This window comes from Bubalus kerabau, chromosome 6 (assembly GCF_029407905.1).
Source record: "Bubalus kerabau isolate K-KA32 ecotype Philippines breed swamp buffalo chromosome 6, PCC_UOA_SB_1v2, whole genome shotgun sequence".
Taxonomy (NCBI): domain Eukaryota; kingdom Metazoa; phylum Chordata; class Mammalia; order Artiodactyla; family Bovidae; genus Bubalus; species Bubalus kerabau.
In genome coordinates, this window is record NC_073629.1 from 24,727,380 (window position 1) to 24,746,509 (window position 19,130).

At 43.2% G+C, this 19,130-nt stretch overlaps 1 long non-coding RNA gene across 3 annotated transcripts in view; it reads right to left on the minus strand.

Annotated features, from left to right (window-relative positions):
• Positions 1-19,130, minus strand: part of LOC129654854 (uncharacterized) — a 105,904-nt gene that overhangs the window by 3,726 nt on the left and 83,048 nt on the right. For 2 of the 3 annotated variants that reach the window (XR_008715618.1, XR_008715616.1), the window contains 2 exons: positions 13,353-14,382; positions 10,386-10,431 (listed from right to left, as the gene is read on the minus strand). This is a non-coding gene — a long non-coding RNA (uncharacterized LOC129654854). The remainder of the gene's footprint in view (positions 1-10,385; positions 10,432-13,352; positions 14,383-19,130) is intronic. The other variant, XR_008715617.1, reaches the window with a different exon arrangement.

The following is a 19,130-nucleotide window of genomic DNA, read 5'->3' on the forward strand; positions in this document are numbered from 1 at the left end:
AACCTCATCTTATCCCTCCCTACACACACACACAGCCACCTGTCATTCAGTGTTTGCTGCAGAATCTTCCAAGTAGAACATAATAAATTAATGCTTACTTCCATAGCTAATTCTCAAACAGTTTCCTGAGTGAATTTCTAAGTATCTCTAACTTTCATCTTCTTCACATGAGGAACATAAGCTAATCCAGGTAAAGTGTTATAATTTCATCCCCCAGTTCTTTGAGCAATCATATTAGGATCCCTCTCTGTCCTCCCCCATTTCCATTATGTTTTTTAAACTCTGTCATTTTATTTATTTTTACTTTTGGCTGCACTGGGTCTTCACTGATGTGCACAGGCTTTCTCTAGCTGCAGTGCATGGGCGTCTCATGGTGGTGATTTCTCTTGTTGCAGAGCATGCGCTCTAGGGCACATGGGCTTCAGCAGTTGCAGCACACGGGCTCCGGTAATTGTGGCACATGCTTTTAGTTGCCCCATGGCATGTGCAATGTTCCTGGCCAGGAATGAAACCCTTGTCCTCTGCATCGGCAGGTGGATTCTTAACCACTAAACTATCAGGTAGTTTCCCCATTATGTTTTTGGAAGCTGTGCTGAATTTTACTTATCAGCCCTAATTCAAGGATTGGCTGACAGTGCGGTAGTGGTCAATCCTTGACCTTGGAACCAGAGAGAAGTGAATTTACATCTTAGTTCTACCTCTTTTTTCTGCTTTTGCAAAAAGTAAGTGTATCCCTCAGAATATGAAAGGCTATGTTGCAGAATAAGCAGCTGTAAAACTTTAGTGGCTTGAAACAAAAGTGTACTTTTCACTGCATGTCTAGATCAGGTTGGCAGAAAACCTCTGCTCTTTCTAGTCACTCAGGGACCCAGGTTTAGCAGCCTCCTTCTACATGGAGTAAGATGTCTAAAAGTCATCCAGAGTCATCTCAGTTGGCAAGAAACTGAATCAGAGAGTCTTGTATTGTCATTTAAACACTCTAGCTCACCTCTCTTTTGGTCACAATTCATTGACCAGGGTGGATCATATGGCCCCATCTAGCTTCAAGAGTGTGAGGAAGTACACTTTTCTGTCTTCTTCATAGGAGAGGTGAGCTGAATATTGGCCAATAGGACAAATATCTGCTATCACCTGGCTTCAGTCTCCAAAATTTAGTGCTGTGTTCTTAATACATGTGGAACATGCTCATCCCTTCCCCAAGGAGACAACTTAAATATCCCAGTTCAGTTCAGTTCAGTTGAGACAACTTAAATATCCCAGTTCAGTTTAGTTCAGTTCAGTTGCCCAGTCGTTTCCAACTCTTTGCGACCCCATGAATCACAGCACGCCAGGCCTCCCTGTCCATCACCAACTCCCGGAGTTCACTCAGACTCACGTCCATCGAGTCAGTGATGCCATCCAGCCATCTCATCCTCTGTCATCCCCTTCTCCTCCTGCCCCCAATCCCTCCCAGCATCAGAGTCTTTTCCAATGAGTCAACTCTTCTCATGAGGTGGCCAAAGTATTGGAGTTTCAGCTTTAGCATCAGTCCTTCCAATGAACACCCAGGACTGATCTCCTTTAGAATGGACCAGTTGGATCTCCTTGCAGTCCAAGGGACTCTCAAGAGCCTTATCCAACACCACAGTTCAAAAGCATCAATTCTTCGGTGCTTAGCTTTCTTTACAGTCCAACTCTCACATCCATACATGACCACTGGAAACACCATAGCCTTGACTAGACGGACCTTTGTAGGCAAAGTAATGTCTCTGCTTTTGAATATGCTATCTAGGTTGGTCATAACTTTCCTTCCAAGGAGTAAGTGTCTTTTAATTTCATGGCTGCAATCACCATCTACAGTGATTTTGGAGCCCCCCCCCCAAAATAAAGTCTGACACTGTTTCCACCATTTCCCCATCTATTTCCCATGAAGTGATGGGACCAGATGCCATGATCTTAAATATCCCAAGTCAGGAATTAAAGTTTAGGATACCTGAATGAAGCGTAGACATTCCTTGCTCATGATAACTTGGGTTGCAATTTGTATGTCAGGTCTGGATGTGGCATCTTTTTATCTCAAGAGCTATGAACCAAAAATCCAAGTGGTCTGTTCTCACTTCCCAATTCACAGTGGGGATGGTAACTCCACATAGTAACCACAATAAGCACACCTATTCAGTAAAGAGGAAGAATGAAGCAAACACTGGCCTGCTAAAGTTCTGAACCCTACTGGGTTAACTTCTTGAGGCCCCCTGCTTGGTGTGGAAATGTACTTTAATTAATCTCTGATTCATCAGGTTGAAAGAGCTCCCTCATCCGTTCTTCTCTTTCACTGCTTTATCCACCCTATGGGATGTTCTTCTTGTTCTTTCATCCCACTGACTACCTCTAAAATAAGCATTAGGGAATATGATTTCCTAGGGCACTGAGAATTTATGCCAGTCTACTTCCTGCCCTAGATGATTAGAAGCTCAGGTCATAACAGTCACCATCTTTTTAGTCAAAGCCTATGATTCCTTGGTGTATAACTCTCAAACACTCACGAACCAGAGCAGAGGTGTTGTGGGAGGGATGGAGTGGGAGATTGGGGTTAGCAGATGTAAGCTTTTATCTACAGAATGGATAAACAACAAGGTCCTTCTATACAGCATAGAGAACTATATTCAATATCCTATGATAAACCATAATGGGAAAGAATAGATTTTAAAGAATACATATGTGTATATATATATTTGTTGTTGTACAGTTGCTTCAGTCATGTCCGATGCTTTGTGACTCCTTGGACTATATAGTTGGCCAGGCTCCTCTGTCCATGGGATTACCCAGGCAATAATACTGAAGTGGGTTGCCATTTCCTTCTCCAGGGGCTCTTCCCAATCCAGGGATCAAACCTGAGTCTCCCGCATTGCAGGCAGATTGTTTACCGTCTGAGCCACCAGGGATGTATCCTTTTGCTATACAGAAGTAATTAATACAAACTTGTAAATCAGCTATACTTCAATACAAAAAAATGAAAGTCCTCATATATTGGATTTCAGTTAGCTTAATATGCTGCTAACCACACCCTCAGTCCTTTCTGAAACATGGCTTCCATATTTGCTATTTCTCATCTCCTTTGCTTTCTCTCTCTCTTAATTCAAGTGTCACATCTTTATTTTTATTTACTGGATACCCCACCCTTCATTGGATCTTTAAGACATGTTACTTCATTCAGGGGTTTTAACACTCTGTACAATGGTATACCCTCAATTTGATCCTCCCTCCAGGGCTGCATTTTAATTAGCCTTTGTTGCTCACAGCCTTCTTTATTCCTACTTTTTATAGTTTAGAATTGAGAAGCAGTTGACTTTGCAACTCTTCTAGTTCCTGAATTTTTAAATCTTCTCTATTTGCTTTCATTCCTGCTTGTAAATAAACAAATTCTTTCTGATTGCATCTCCTTCTAATCGCACCTTGCTACATATAACCAACTAAGACCAGTGCACACTACAATATTCTGCTTCCCAAACTCTTCTCATAGATCTGTATGTTAATTAGATGCATGGTATGCCTCCAAAATGACTGGTGGTGACATTTTTATCAAATGCTTTATCTATAACATGGATCATCAACTTTCCAGCCTCCAATATCAGTTTTCTTACCACCCACCACCTGGCCTATTAGCCAATGTCATTTATTTTGGGGGTCACATTGGGGTTTCTTTGTTGTTACAATATCATCTTTCTTCCTGCTCTGACATCTTTATCTATCAGAATAGGCTATACTTTGGTAAACAACAACCCTAGAAATTTAGTAGTTTGAAACAAGGTTGTGGTTACTCCTATCCGTTCAATGCAGATTGGCAGGAAAGCTCTGCTCATTGCAATCCCACAGAAAACCAGCTGATGGAGGCTGTCACCACACGCTAAACATGGGAAGCCCCCACCCTGGGTCATAAATGCTCCAGCCTAGAACTAACTTACTTGATTCCCCCCTGCAACTCATTGGATAGAAATAGGCACGTGGCCAAGCTACATTTAAAGGCTCATAGTGTTAATCCATTCAGTGGTTTTTACTTTCTTACCATATACACAAAGCAGGGCACTGCTGATAATGTTTGCCTTACTATTTGTCTGGTATCTATTTGTGTTTTAGAGAGGTTCCTGCTGACTATAGTAAGGAGAAGGGGTTGGGTGTCTTCATAATGGGGAGTGGAGCACAGGATGGACATAAGGAGGCCAGTTAGCTAGGAAGCTGGTGCAGTAGTCCAGCTGAGCGAGGATAATACTTGTGAATCAATGGATTTGATGATTATGAAGATCAGTCAAGATCAACAGTGAGCAGAACAGGATAAGCTCCAAGTCATAAAACAATTTCAACTGTAGGTCAACAGAAGAAGCTTATATTTTTCAGCAATGGTAAGGATATCATACTCTGACACTCAGGCTAAAACTGAACCACCAGCCCAGAAAAAAGCAGCTTGACAACACCTCTAAGACCAAAGAGTGAATATTTCAGAATGTGGACAAGAACAACTAAATTTTTTTTTTGTCAACTGCTCCTCCATTTAGCCTTGCTCACTGAGTTCCCACTTAAACCATTGTTTGTAACCTCAGACCTCTGAACCTTGCATCTACTCAGGGCTAGAATTTTTACCCTGAATTTCCAGGAACAGGTGCTGGGTATATTTCTCTATCTCTCTGTCCTTACATGGTGGTTCTTTCATTTTCCTCTCAAGGTCTCCCTTTGGGATTGATGAAGACTCCGAGTGCTGGGAAAGGAGGCCCTTTCCATGTTCTCACTCAAATTCCTCCTCTGTCAAGTTCCCTAGTTTCCTGTGAAAGAGGTATTGCCACAGACTCTTCAGACTTCATTATTAGCTTTGGTTTTGGTTAATGTCTGATAATGATCTCGAGAGAGGTGATAACTGCATGTTAATGAGATTCACAAAGGAGCCAGATTGAAAGCTGTTGCAAACTCCAGTGGTGACAGCGATAAACTGGAGAGAACCGACTGACACCCAGGGACAGCACACCGTGGCGGAATCAGCACATATGATACTGACGCTTCTGGTGAAAGAAACAGGAGTTTAGGCACGTTTTCTGTAAAGGAAAGGAGCAGTGTAGAAAACAGCAGCCAACAGAAGGTGTTAAGGATAAAATGAAAAAACAAATGCAAACAGAGTTGCAAAACTTGTCCCTGAGAGAGGAAGTTGAGAAGGTTGCCGTGATTCCATCGATCTCCATCTCTGCCCTCCACCTCCCTTTCCCCCACTTCACTGATGCTCACATGACCGAGGTCTAGCAAGTCAGTGTATGCTAGAACACAGTTTCTGGTTCTGGTGTAGATATATGTGACATCACTTAGTCCAATGAGACTCATTTCTGGGATAATTTTTGTTTTACTGAAACTAATGTGAAAATAAGAAGATTTCTTTCTACAAAGATGGCAAGTTATATAAGTAACATAAGCCTGTAGCTCTCAGGGTACACCTAATGGAGAAGCCCTGGTTGTAACTGAAACCACATAGTAAGAATCAGGGCTGACAATGGGCAGGGAATGGGGAAGAGAATGAATGAGCTTTCTGGAACCAGCCATGCCTGAAGCTGTAAACCTTTGAATTGTTCAGTAGCTTGTATTAACAAATTCCTTTCTGTACAGAAACCAGGAATCAGTTTCAATTCATTTCTTCATTTGCAAATGAAAGGGTACTAACCCCAGTTATGTTTTCTAACATGCTGCTCTTTCTTTATGTCCTTTATTCTCTAGCCATACTTGACAATTCCAATTTCCAGAGTATTTGGGGAAAATTATTCTTCTGAGGGCTTGTTCAAACAGTTTCCTTCCCTTGAAATGGAATAGCACCCATCCTACTAGGTTTATTTGTAAAAACTTCATGGTCCAACTTAGACCCTATCTTTCTGTACAGCTTTTTGAACACTCAGCAGAATGTCAGACTTTTTCTTTGCTTTACTGTATGAACAGACTAAGATTTTAAAAGAGAAGGTCAAAGTTGGAGAATTAAAATCATATGATTGGAAGATTTACTGTAAAGCTATAGTAATCGTGTCAGGGTTCTCGAGGGAAACAAAGCCAATAGGCAGAGATAGATAGAGACACATAGATATTAATGGATAGATTTATATAAGAGAGAACCCTGACTGATATGTGTGTGTGTATACATATCAGTTCAGTTCAGTTCAGTCGCTCAGTTATGTCCGACTCTTTGTGACCCCATGAATCACAGCACGCCGGGCCTCCCTGTCCATCACCAACTCCCGGAGTTCACTCAAACTTACATACATCGAGTCGGTGATGCCATCCATCCATCTCATCCTCTGTCATCCCCTTCTCCTCCTGCCCCCAATCCCTCCCAGCATCAGAGTCTTCCAATGAGTCAACTCTTCCCATGAGGTGGCCAAAGTATTGGAGTTTCAGTTTCAACATCAGTCCTTCCAATGAACACCCAGGACTGATCTCCTTTAGGATGGACTGGTTGGTCTTCCTTGGAGTCCAAGGGACTCTCAAGAGTCTCCTCCAACACCACAGTTCAAAAGCATCAATTCTTCAACGCCCAGCTTTCTTCACAGTCCAACTCTGACATCCATACATGACCACTGGAAAAACCGTAGCCTTGACTAGACAGACCTTTGTTGGCAAAGTAATGTCTCTGCTTTTGAATGTGCTATCTAGGTTGGTCATAACTTTCCTTCCAAGGAGTAAGTGTCTTTTAATTTCATGGCTGCATTCACCATCTGCAGTGATTTTGGAGCCCCAAAAATAAAGTCAGACACTGTTTCCACTGTTTCCCCATCTATTTGCCATGAAGTGATGAGACCAGATGCCATGATTTTCATTTTCTGAATGTTGAGCTTTAAGCCAACTTTTTCACTCTCCTCTTTCACTTTCATCAAGAGGCTTTTTAGTTCCTCTTAACTTTCTGCCATAAGGGTGGTGTCATCTGCATATCTGAGGTTATTGATATTTCTCCTGGCAATATTGATTCCAGCTTGTGCTTCTTCCAGCCCAGCGTTTCTCATGATATACTCTGCATAGAAGTTAAATAAGCACAGTGACAATATACAGCCTTGACATACTCCTTTTTCTATTTGGAACCAGTCTGTTGTTCCATGTCCAGTTCTAATTGTTGCTTCCTGACCTGCATACAGGTTTCTCAAGGGGCAGGTCAGGTGGTCTGGTATTCCCATCTCTTTCAGAAATTTTCCACAGTTTATTGTGATCCACACAGTCAAAGGCTTTGGCATAGTCTATAAAGCAGAAATCGGAGAAGGCAATGGCACCCCACTCCAGTATTCTTGCCTGGAAAATCCCATGGACAGAGGAGCCTGGAAGGCTGCAGTCCATGGGGTCGCTGAGGGTCAGACATGACTGAGCGACTTCACTTTCACTTTTCACTTTCATGCATTGGAGAAGGAAATGGCAACCCACTCCAGTGTTCTTGCCTGGAGAATCCCAGGGACAGGGGAGCCTAGTAGGCTGCCGTCTATGGGGTCACACAGAGTAGGACACAACTGAAGTGACTTAGCAATAGCAATAGCAATAAAGCAGAAATAGATGTTTTTCTGGAACTCTCTTGCTTTTTCCATGATCCAGTGGAGGTTGGCAATTTGATCTCTGGTTCCTCTGCCTTTTCTAAAACCAGCTTGAACATCTGGAAGTTCACGGTTCACGTATTGCTAAAACCTCGCTTGGAGAATTTTGAGCAGTACTTTACTAGTGTGTGAGATGAGTGCAATTGTGTGGTAGTTTGAGCATTCTTTGGCATTGCCTTTCTTTGGGATTGGAATGAAAACTGACCTTTTCCAGTCCTGTGGCCACTGCTGAGTTTTCCAAATTTGCTGGCATATTGAGTGCAGCACTTTCACAGCATCGTTTTTCAGGATTTGAAATAGCTCAACTGGAATTCCATCACCTCCACTAGCTTTGTTCATAGTGATGCTTTCTAAGGCTCACTTGACTTCACTTTCCAGGATGTCTGGCTCTAGGTGAGTAATCACACCATCATGATTATCTGGGTCGTGAAGATCTTTTTTGTACAGTTCTTCTGTGTATTCTTGCCACCTCTTCTTAATATCTTCTGCTTCTGTTAGGTCCCTACCATTTCTGTCCTTTATCGAGCCCATCTTTGCATGAAATGTTCCCTTGGTATCTCTCATTTTCTTGAAGAAATCTCTAGTCTTTCCCATTCTGATGTTTTCCTCTCTTTCTTTGCATTGATCACTGAGGAAGGCTTTCTTATCTCTCCTTGCTATTCTTTGGAACTCTGCATTCAGATGCTTTTATCTTTCCTTTTCTCCTTTGCTTTTAACTTCTCTTCTCTTCACAGCTATTTGTAAGGCCTCCTCAGACAGCCACTTTGCTTTTTTGCATTTCTTTGCCATGGGGATGGTCTTGATCCCTGTCTCCTGTACAACGTCACAAACCTCCATCCATAGTTCATCAGGCACTCTATCTATCAGATCTAGTCCCTTAAACCTATTTCTCACTTCCACTGTATAATCATAAGGGATCTGATTTAGGTCATACCTGAATGGCCTAGTGGTTTTCCCTACTTTCTTCAATTTCAGTCTGAATTTGGCAATAAGGAGTTCATGATCTGAGCCACAGTCAGCTCCCAGTCTTGTTTTTGCTGACTGTAGAGAGCTTCTCCATCTTTGGCTGCAAAGAATATAATCAATCTGATTTCAGTGTTGACCATCTGGTGATGTCCATGTGTAGAGTCTTCTCTTGTGTTGTTGGAAGAGGGTTTTTCTATGACCAGTACATTCTCTTGGCAAAACTCTATTAGCCTTTGCCCTGACAGAATGTGGTCCACTGAAGAAAGGAATGGTGAACCACTTCAGTATTCTTGCCTTGAGAACCCCATGAATAGTATGAAAAGGCAAAATGATAGGATACTGAAAGAGGAACTCCCGAGTCGGTAGGTGCCCAATATGCTACTGGAGATCAGTGGAGAAATAACTCCAGGAAGAATGAAGGGATGGAGCCAAAGCAAAAACAATACCCAGCTATGGATGTGACTGGTGATAGAAGCAAGGTCCGATGCTGTAAAGAGCAATATTGCATAGGAACCTGGAATGTCAGGTCCATGAATCAAGGCAAATTGGAAGTGGTCAAACAGGAGATGGCAAGAGTGAACGTTGACATTCTAGGAATCAGTGAACTAAAATGGACTGGAATGGGTGAATTTAACTTAGATGACCATTATATCTACTACTGCGGGCAGGAATCCCTCAGAAGAAATGGAGTAGCCATCATGGTCAACAAAAGAGTCTGAAATGCAGTACTTGGATGCAATCTCAAAAATGACAGAATGATCTCTGTTCATTTCCAAGGCAAACCATTCAATATCATGGTAATCCAAGCCTGTGGCCCAACCAGTAACACTGAAGAAGCTGAAGTTGAATGGTTCTATGAAGTTGAATGAAGACCTACAAGACCTTTTAGAAAAAACACCCAAAAAAGATGTTGTTTCATTATAGGGGACTGGAATGCAAAAGTAGGAGGTCAAGAAACACCAGGCTTCACTAGTGGCTCAGACAATAAAGAATCTGTCTGGAATGCAGGAGATCCATGTTCTACCCCTGGGTCAGGAAGATCCCTTGAAATGGCAACCCACTCTAGTATTTTTGCCTGGAGAATTCCATGGATGGAGGTGAGTGGTGGGCTAAAGTCCATGGGGCTGCAAAAAGTCAAACTTGACTGAGTGACGTGAGTGACGTGTGTGTGTGTGTGTGTGTGTGTGTGTGTGTGTGTGTGTGTGTAGGTTAAGGAATTAGCTCACATAACTGAGGGGCCTGCAAGAATGAAATTTATAGGGCAGGCTGGCAATTTGGGCAAGAGTTACTATTAGGTTTTGAGGTAGAATTTCTTATTCAGGAAACCTGTTTTTGCTCTTCAGGCCTTTCAAATGATTGGATGAGATCCACCCACATGATTAAGGGTAATCTCCTTTACTTAAAGTCAGCTGATTGTAGATGTTAACCACATCTACAAAATATCTTCACAGACACAAAAATATAAACAAACAAACAAAAAATCTTCACAGTAACATCTAAATTAGGGCTTGCTTATATAACTTGGTATATACCCAAATTGGCATGTAAAAGTAACCATCACAGTAATCCAGACAATGTGGTATTGACATGAAGACAAACAGATTCATGGAATAAAAAAGAGAGCCTTGAAACAGATGTATACACAAATGGATAAGTGATTTCAACTGAGGTACAATGGCAGACAATGGTGAAAAATAGTTTTTTACACAGTAGATCAATTGGATATTGATATGCAAAAAATGAGCCATTATCCATATCTTTTACCATATAAAAATTTAACTCAAAATAGATCATGGACCTAAATGTAAATTCTAAAACTATAAAACCATAAGAGAAAACCTTTGTTACCTTGAGTTGGGTCAAGATTTCTCAGATATATTACCAAAAGAGCAATCTATAAAAGAATAAATAGATAAATTAGATTTAATTTAAAAAATGTAAAAGACCCTGTTAAGAGAATGAAAAGCTAAGTCACAGACTACAACTATTTGTAAAGTGCAAATCTGAAAGTAATTTGGGTCTAGTACTCATGGACTGTGGGGCTTCCCTAGTGGCTCAGTAGTAAAGAATCCATGGCTCCTGCAGTGCAAGAGACATGGGTTTGATCCCTGGGTTGGGAAGATCTCCCGAGAAGGAAATGGCAAACCACTCCAGTATTCTTGCCCGGGAAATTCCATGGTCAGAGGAGCTTGGTGGGTGATAGTCCATGGGGTCTCAAGAGTTAGACATGACTTAGTGAATAATCCACTATCACTACCACCACTCACTGAAAAAAAAAGGCCCTGATGCTGGGAAAGACTGAAAGCAAAATGAGAAGGAAGCAGAGGAGGAGATAGATAATATCACCGACTCCATGGCCATGAATTTGAGCAAACTCTGGGAGATTGTGGAGGACAGAGGAGCCTGGTGTGCTACAGTCCATGGGTTGCAAAGAGCCGGACATGATTTAGTGACTGAAAAACAACAACAAATACTTAGAAAGAATACTCAAATTTAACAATAAGAAAACAACAAATACAATTAAAAAATAGGCAAAAGGTGTTAACTGATACTTTGCCAGAGAAGACAATTAGATGGCAAATAAGCAAATGAAAAGACATTCAGCATTGTTAGTCCTTAAGGAAATGCAAATTAATCCCATAATGAGATATTACTACATAGCTCTCAGATTGAGGAAATAAAAGGACTGATCACACCAGTGTTAGAAAGGATGGAGAGGAACTGGAACACTCCTACACAGCTACTGGGATGTTAATATGACCCCATCCTCTGGGGAAACAAACTTAAGGGTTTCATAGATTGTTAAAGACACACCTACCATATAACGTAAACATTCTACTCTTACCTACTGGCCAGGGAGAAGTGAAGACATTTGTCTAAACAAAGAGTTGTCATGAACATTCTCAGGAGCTTCACCTGTAGTAGCCAAATACTGCCGCAAACAACTCAAATATTCATTCAGTACAGTGAATGGGTAAACAAACTGTGATGTAACCATAGAATAGACTTCTACTGAGAAAAAAAAAAAAAACTGATAGATGCCACAACATGAATGAATCTTATGTCAAATTTGAAAAGAGCTCATTCTGTATAATTCTATTTATATAAAATTCTTAACAAATGCAGACTAACAGATTGTGACAGAAAACAGATCAGTGGTTGCCTGGGAGTGGCAGGGAGGAGTGAGGAGGGGTAGTTACAGTGAAGCCCAAAGAAACTTTTGTCTGGTAGAGGGGGTGATGAATAAGTTCATTATCTTAATTACAGTGCTGATTTCATGGGTATACACACATGTCAAAACTTATCAAGTCGTACACTTTAAATATGTGCAGTTTATTGTGTGTTGATTATACCTCAATAAAGACGTTAAATAAAAAGTCAATGCAGACTAAGGACAGAGAATTTGAAACGAAGTAACTACAGAACACTTGGAGCTAAAGTCGCATATTTTTCAGCCTGCAAGTTCTTTACTGGAACCTGTGATCTCGAATTCTGACAATGCCACTTTTAACTCCTCTGAGTCCCATATCTATCATTTGTAAAGTGGAGTAACAAGGTTTTTTACTCTGCTACCTACCTCAAGGGGGTCACTTTGAGGGCCAAAAGCGATAACGCACGTTAAAGTGCTTTGTGAAGGACAGCACACGACACAAATGTTAGCTATTTGTTTCGTTACTAGGTAGCATCTGCATGCTATTCTTGCCCAATATATACGCTTCACGCCAGCTCAAACCCTAATCGCCTGTATAGAAAGTGCAATTAATTGTACAAGTTCCTGGAATAGCACTGAAACCCAGTATTCAGGGCACGTTACACCCTAAATACACAACAGATTTTGGAAAAAATCAGTTTCAGCCTAAACTAGGATCAGGGAAACAGATGCTTTCACACATATGACAGGCAAGGGAGACCCACCCAAACGGGATGGAGTCCAGGGCAAGGGAACACAGCCAGCCTGCCAGCTTTTTGTGTTTCCTTCCAGAGGTTGTTACAGGGAGCAGTGACCCTGTAACATGGCTGGCCCTGATTGCTAAGAGGCTGTCTACATTTTGAGCCAAGTTTACATGGAAATTAACTGCTTTTTCTTGGCCTCTTATAGTAATCAATGGACTTCCCTGGTGGCTCAGACAGTAAAGAATCTGTCTGCAATGCAGGAGACCCAGTTTCGATCCCTGGGTCAGGAAGATCCCCTGGAGAAGAGCATGGCAACCCGATCCACTTTTCTTGCCTGGGAAATCCCATGGACAGAGGAACCTGGCAGGCTATAGTCTATAGGGTTGAAAGAGTCGGACATGATTTAGTGACTAACACACACACACACACACAAGATGACTACAGAAACAGGTAAATATCCTCAGTGCGACCCTCCTTTTCTCCCACTTGGCATTGTCATTTATCCGATCTGAAATAAAGCTGGTACATTCCCCATAATTTGAATTCATTTGCAATTACTGAAAATTTCCTCCTAATCCTCTCCAGGGACCATGAACATGCCAGATCCAGCTTCCCACTGCTGACTGAGGGAAAGCACTATGGGGCTGGACTACTCCTGAGCAGGGCTGCATAGGATCCTGCACAAAAGCAGGGTGAGCATTTCCTGTGTGAGCTGTGCCTGAAAGGAGCCCCTGGGAAATAAATCAAGAAGTCTGAGACATGACTCAGATTGGAGGAAAGATGGTAAGGTGGAGGATGGTGTGTGTAGAGGGGACAAGAGCAGAATTAGAGAAAAAAGTGGGAAGAAGTTAGAGAAGTAAGTGGCCTCAAAAACTGGGTGGCCAGTAATAAGTCAAGGAACAGACCTATGAGGCACCTTACCCCACAAATGTCTCAGATTGGCCCAGTCTTGTTTTGTATGTGGGACTCCACACATCTCACTGACTGGGGCTGGTTTCCTAGGAGACCAAGTGCATCCATCACCGAGGATCCCAGAGGTCCTGCAGCAGAGGCCCCTGTGACTGGGGATCACCTCACCCAGCACTGAGACTGGGATGCGTGGGAAGCAGCATGCAAAAATTCATGGGTATCTTTACAAGCTCTTGTCATTGCAGCAAAGACTGTATCTGGAAGGAATAGAACTTGGACCAAGGGGTCCCTTCTGCAATTTGGAAGTACATTTCTCCATCTCCTGAACTATTACCCTGATTCAACAGAGCAACACTGCTAGTTCAGAGCGCCTGAGCAGATTTTGCTCTCAGGAAGTCCTAAAGCCTACTGAAGGGGTTTCTGGTAGGACTTGCCTTTTCCCCGAGAAGGCCCACTGTAAAAACAAAACTCCTCGGTAGGTCCTTCAGTGTTCATCATTAAAGACTTATTTATTAGTGTTAAGTTTGCCATCTTTCTGAAGTCTTCTTCTAGAATATTTCTTTTTTATTTTTTAAGTAACTCTATTTCTTTATTTATTTTTGGCTGTGCCGGGTCTTTGTTGCTCTGCAGTCTTTTCTCTCGTGGCAGCGAGCAGGGGCTACTCTATAGTTGTGGTGCGTGGACTTCTTGTGTTGGCTTCTCTTGTTGTGGAGCAGGGGCTCTAGAGTGCAAGGGCTTCAGTACTTGTGGCACGTGGGCTCAGTAGTTGCGGTTCCTGAGCTCCAGAGCACAGGCTCAGTAGTTGTGGTGCACGGGCTTAGTTGCTCTGCGGCATGTGGGATCTTCCTGGACGAGGGATCGAACCCATGTCTCCTGCATTGGCAGGTGCATTCTGTACCACTGAGCCACCGGGGAAGCACTGGAGTACTTCTAAGAGGACTAAGCCACCAAGTCTGAGGCCCTCAGTGTACATTCGCTATGGTTGGAGGGGTGACTGTAAGTCTGAATCACCAGAGCCCTGTGTCCAGAGGAGAGGGAACTCCTGTGGAAGACAAAAACATAAATGGTAGCAGGCACAGGGAAGGAGTCAAGAAAGGGTCAAAGGCCAAGCCCACTTAGGTACCTTTTTGCTCAGTGTCAGGAGTCTTCATTAATCAGAAGTTGTTATTGTTTGGTAAATGTGATATTATTAAGCTTCAGACAAAGGAGCACAGAGAAGAAGGATACACTTGACTAGATGTGAGGCTCCTTCTGTGATGACTGATGAAGGCACAGATTCCAGGCTTTGGCAAGGAGGAGCACTCCCCTGGCTAAGACAGCACCTACAGCGCCCCCAAAGGGCAAACCCAGCTCAGGCAAGCCAGGCACACCTCTGCTGTCAACAAACACCCTTCCCAGTGGTCCCAAGGAGCCGCTCACACAGCCACCCTGTACCAAGGATGCTCCTCCTTCCAAATGTGTGTGCACAGTTAAGGGGACTGGCTTAGAAGCCCAGCCCCGAAGGACTGCAGCTGGAAACATAGAAAGCATGAACCCTTCCAGATACGGAAGATTCCTTTTTGTCCTATGCTGTGAGGAGGTCTTCTTTCGAGCCAAAGGTGCTCCTGCAAACTCCATGATAAATGAGTGAAAGTGGGCTTCTTCAGCTGGGGTACGTGGCCTGTGTGACAGATGGCTAAGTGGTGTGGGAACCATATAATCACCTGTGTCCTCCTACGGGGACAAGTTTGCTCAATAGGACATAGTTGAAAACATTCTTCTGTGTGGAATATAATCAACACTGTCTATGAGCTTGCAAAAAAGTAACTGCAAGGTTTCTTCTTCTTGTTTCAGGCGGTGCCTCTCAGACTCCCAGGGGTCAGCATTCACGGAGAGACAGCCTAACCTGCAAGCTCTCCATGGCTTTAGGGGGCTTCCCAGATTTCCTGTGAAAGCCATCAGCTCATATGGAATCCATCCCTAGGAATCCCTACTTGCCATTTCGGAAATTAACTCTACTGGTAGAAGAGAATTCTTTAACTTTAAGGCTTTGAATTCCAGTAACATGAAGACAGTGACCTCCATCCCTAAATACCTTGGGTCAATAATCTATTTCAGTGTGAACATAATCCATGCTCTAAAACCAAAGGCAAGATTTAGTGAAGGGGGAGAGAAGAATACCACACGAGAGGCTCACCGTCAGAAAGGTTGGTGGTGTTAGAATGTACTGCCTTAATTTCACGACTTTGCTGAAGACCCATCTTAGAGTCGTGTGATGCCTTAGTTCTGCCAGCACACGCTCAATCCAGCATTTGCCCACAGCCTTGCCCAGAGGTGTGCACTGAAAGGGTCTGAGCCTAACTTCATTATATATGGCTTGAAGAGACTATTCCAACAGAGCTGTACAAGGTAGGAAGAGAGATTCTTGCTTAGCAGAGTGACCACCAACACTGTCACTGATTTCAGACTGCCCAAACATTTCAGACTGCCAAAGGGCAGATCCAGGTTCTGTGTGGCATGAAGCTTGTACAATTTGGGGGAGAGGGTCCTATTTAAATTAAGAAAAGAATGAAAGTAGCTTACTTTTGCAACCTTACAAAAACTTATGAAGAAGTGTATTGCTAGGCTCTCCCAAGGCCTTGGAAGGGGTCTGCAATTGAGGGACTGATGTTTAAGCCTTGCTTGTTTGACAATAATCTACCTCTGCTCCCAGGCTTGCATATATTTATGTATTTGCTGGGATTGGGGTGGGGAGGTGGTGGCAATACAGGGATTGTTGGTAATGTATTATTTTCTCTCCCAGTTGTAACAATCTGTATTTTTTCAAGCTGTATCTCATTTTATAGCTTCCTGCCCCAATTTTCCAGTCTCCTTGGGTTTGTATCTATTTCTCCTTCTGGCTGGGCTTGAGAGCAGCTCCTTGGGAGACTTTCAGGGGCATTCAAACAATGAGCTTGGCCCAGGAGCATGGAATTTCCTGAAAGACGGCAGGCATCTCTGGTGGGTTGCTGGGACAGACTGATCAACAATGTTGAACACTGGAGATGGAGCTGTACCAGTCCATGCCAAGAAGCTTTCAGCTCATATGGAAGCCATCAGTTCCCATCCATTAGCTAACTTGAAGGTGGCCAAGCCAGGGGACCAGAGCTGCCATGGCCAAGAACAAAACTACCCCATGGCCTGAAACAGCTGAGAGTACTGATGGGAGTTTCACAATGCCAAAGATTCTCTATTCTCCCATCCAGTTAGCCAAAAACGTGTATAATAAAAGTGGCTGCATTGGTTAGCACTCACACACATGACACTGCAGTCAAGATGGAACTTAATCACAAATCAGTTTACACTACTTCAGGTTTCCTTGAATATTCATCGGAAGGACTGGTGCGGAAGCTCCAATCCTTTGGCCACTTGATGCAAAGAGCCAACTCATTGGAAAAGACCCTGATGCTGGAAAGATTGAGGGCAGGAAGAGAAAGGGTCGACAGAGGATGACGATGACTGGATGGCATCGTCGACTCAATGGACATGAGTTTGAGCAAACTCTGGGAGATGGTGAAGGACAAGGAAGCCTGGCATGCTGCAGTCCATGGGATCTCAAAGAGTCGGATATGACTGAGCGACAGAACAACAGCTTTGGGTTTACAATCCTTCGAAGGCCTTCCTGCTGATAGATTTCCAAATTCTAAACACTACTGCCTTCCTCTCGTCTTATTCCTCCTCATGCCCCAAGATCAGGTTGCATGAAAATTATGTGGGTTTCTTAGATGTGCCCTGAACTCTTTCTTTTCTCACCTTCACACATGACTTTGCCTCTCTCCAGAACATTCATCTCTCCTTTTCAGTTAGTTAACTTTTACTCATCCTAAGCTCTCAACCTGGGGACACACTCTACACTCCATAGTTCCCTGCATACTCATCACATTTTACTATTATCTCCTATTTAATAATACCTGTCATCTTCACTCAACTAGAAGCTTAATGTTTCCGCTACTTTCTCCAGTATAACAAGCCACCCAAAACTCAGTGGCTTAAAACTGCAGTGGTTTAATTAACTCTCATGGTGCCACAGGATGACGGATCTCAGCTGGGTGACGCTTTTGCTCTAGATGGTGTCAACTGAGCTTCAGTTACCTGGGGCCTGGACTAGGCAGTGGCATCTAAGGGAGCTTATCCACATGGCTATAGTAGTTGGTGCAGGCTGTTGGCTGAAACTCAGCTGGAGATGTTGGTGAGAGCGCCCATGTATGGCCTCTCTATGGGACTTGGACTTCTCCCAGCATAGTTATGGATTCTATGAGGAAGAAAGGAGAAATGGCAAACCTTCTCCAAGTCTGAGCTCCAAAGCCCCAGAATACTGATTCTGCAGCATTCTATTGGTCTATGCAGACAAAAATTCAAGAGGAGAGAAAATAAATACTCATCAATAAAGGAGTGGTATGCACATATAGAAGGGTTTCCCAGGTGGTGCTTGTGGTAAAGAACCTGCCTGTCAATGCAGGAGACATAAGAGATGTGGGTTCAATCCTTGGGTTGGGAAGATCCCTGGAGGAGGGCATGGTGACCCACTCCAGTATTCTTGTCTGGAGAATCCCATGGAGAGAGAAGCCTGGCAGACTACAGTTCATAGGGTTGCAAAGAGTTGGACACAACTGAAGCGTGCATATATAGCACACACGCATGCATATATAGAAAGCAGGAAAAATCAGCGGTAGCCATTTTTGGAAATTCTCTAGTATACTCTGAGAGCAGTGACTAGGTCTTTCTTGGTCTCCAGCACCTGGCCCAGAGTCTAACCACTGAAAGGCAACATTTTGTCCATTTGGTCTAAGCCTGTCTTCTTTGCTAATGCTTACATTCAGTCTTTGCTTTTGATGTGTGCCCTACTCTCCCAACCATGTGGGTTGACTTTTCCACTTCATGGTTTATCAAAAGTCAAAGCAACAACCTTAATGATCTATTGGTTAAATAAGACATTTATTACTCATAACCAAAAGGGCACTTGATGCAACAGGAATACCATATGCATTAACTGAAAGTAAAAGGTTCTGATTTCTGTTTAGCAGATTATTATGGCCCCAGGAACAAATCTTCCTCCACCATCACCCCATTTCTTTCTTTTTTTTTAATTATTTATTTTTGCCTATGCTTGGTCTTCATTGCAGTTCATGGACATTCTCCAGTTGTGATGAGAGGGTGCTACTCTCTAGTTGGTGAGCCAAGGTTTCTCACCGCAGTGGCTTCTTTTGTTGCAGAGCATGGGCTCTAGAGCACAGGCTCAGTAGTGGTGGTGCATGGGCTTAGTTGCCCCATAGCATGTTGGATATTCTCAGACTAGGAATCAAACCCATGTCTCCTGCATTGTCAGGCAGATTCTTAACTATTGGGCCACCAGGGAAGTCCCCCCACTCATTCCTCTTCCTATTATATCTGACTACCGGAGTATAGCCAAGAATGAGGAACCAGAAACTGAGGTTCTGCAGCCAGGTGACATATACCTGGAAGCTGGCCACTGCTGGTTTCTTTGGACCAACTTCATGGTTTCTAAGAACTTGGCAAGCATGATTAGAAATGTCTCCTGTCCTCTGATTGGCTGTAAGGACACGAGATGCCATTGCTCCTCCAGTCACGAGGAAGGAGCGAGGAGTGGTGAAGAAGTCAGGCATTGGTAGAACTACAGGCAGCACATTAAGTATAGGGCTGGCTGCCACCACCACAAACCTAACTGGTCCCACAGCTGGCACAGGAGCAGAAAGGAACTGCTGTCAGTTCACATATGTCATATGGGTCACGTGTGTCATCCTAGGAACAGAG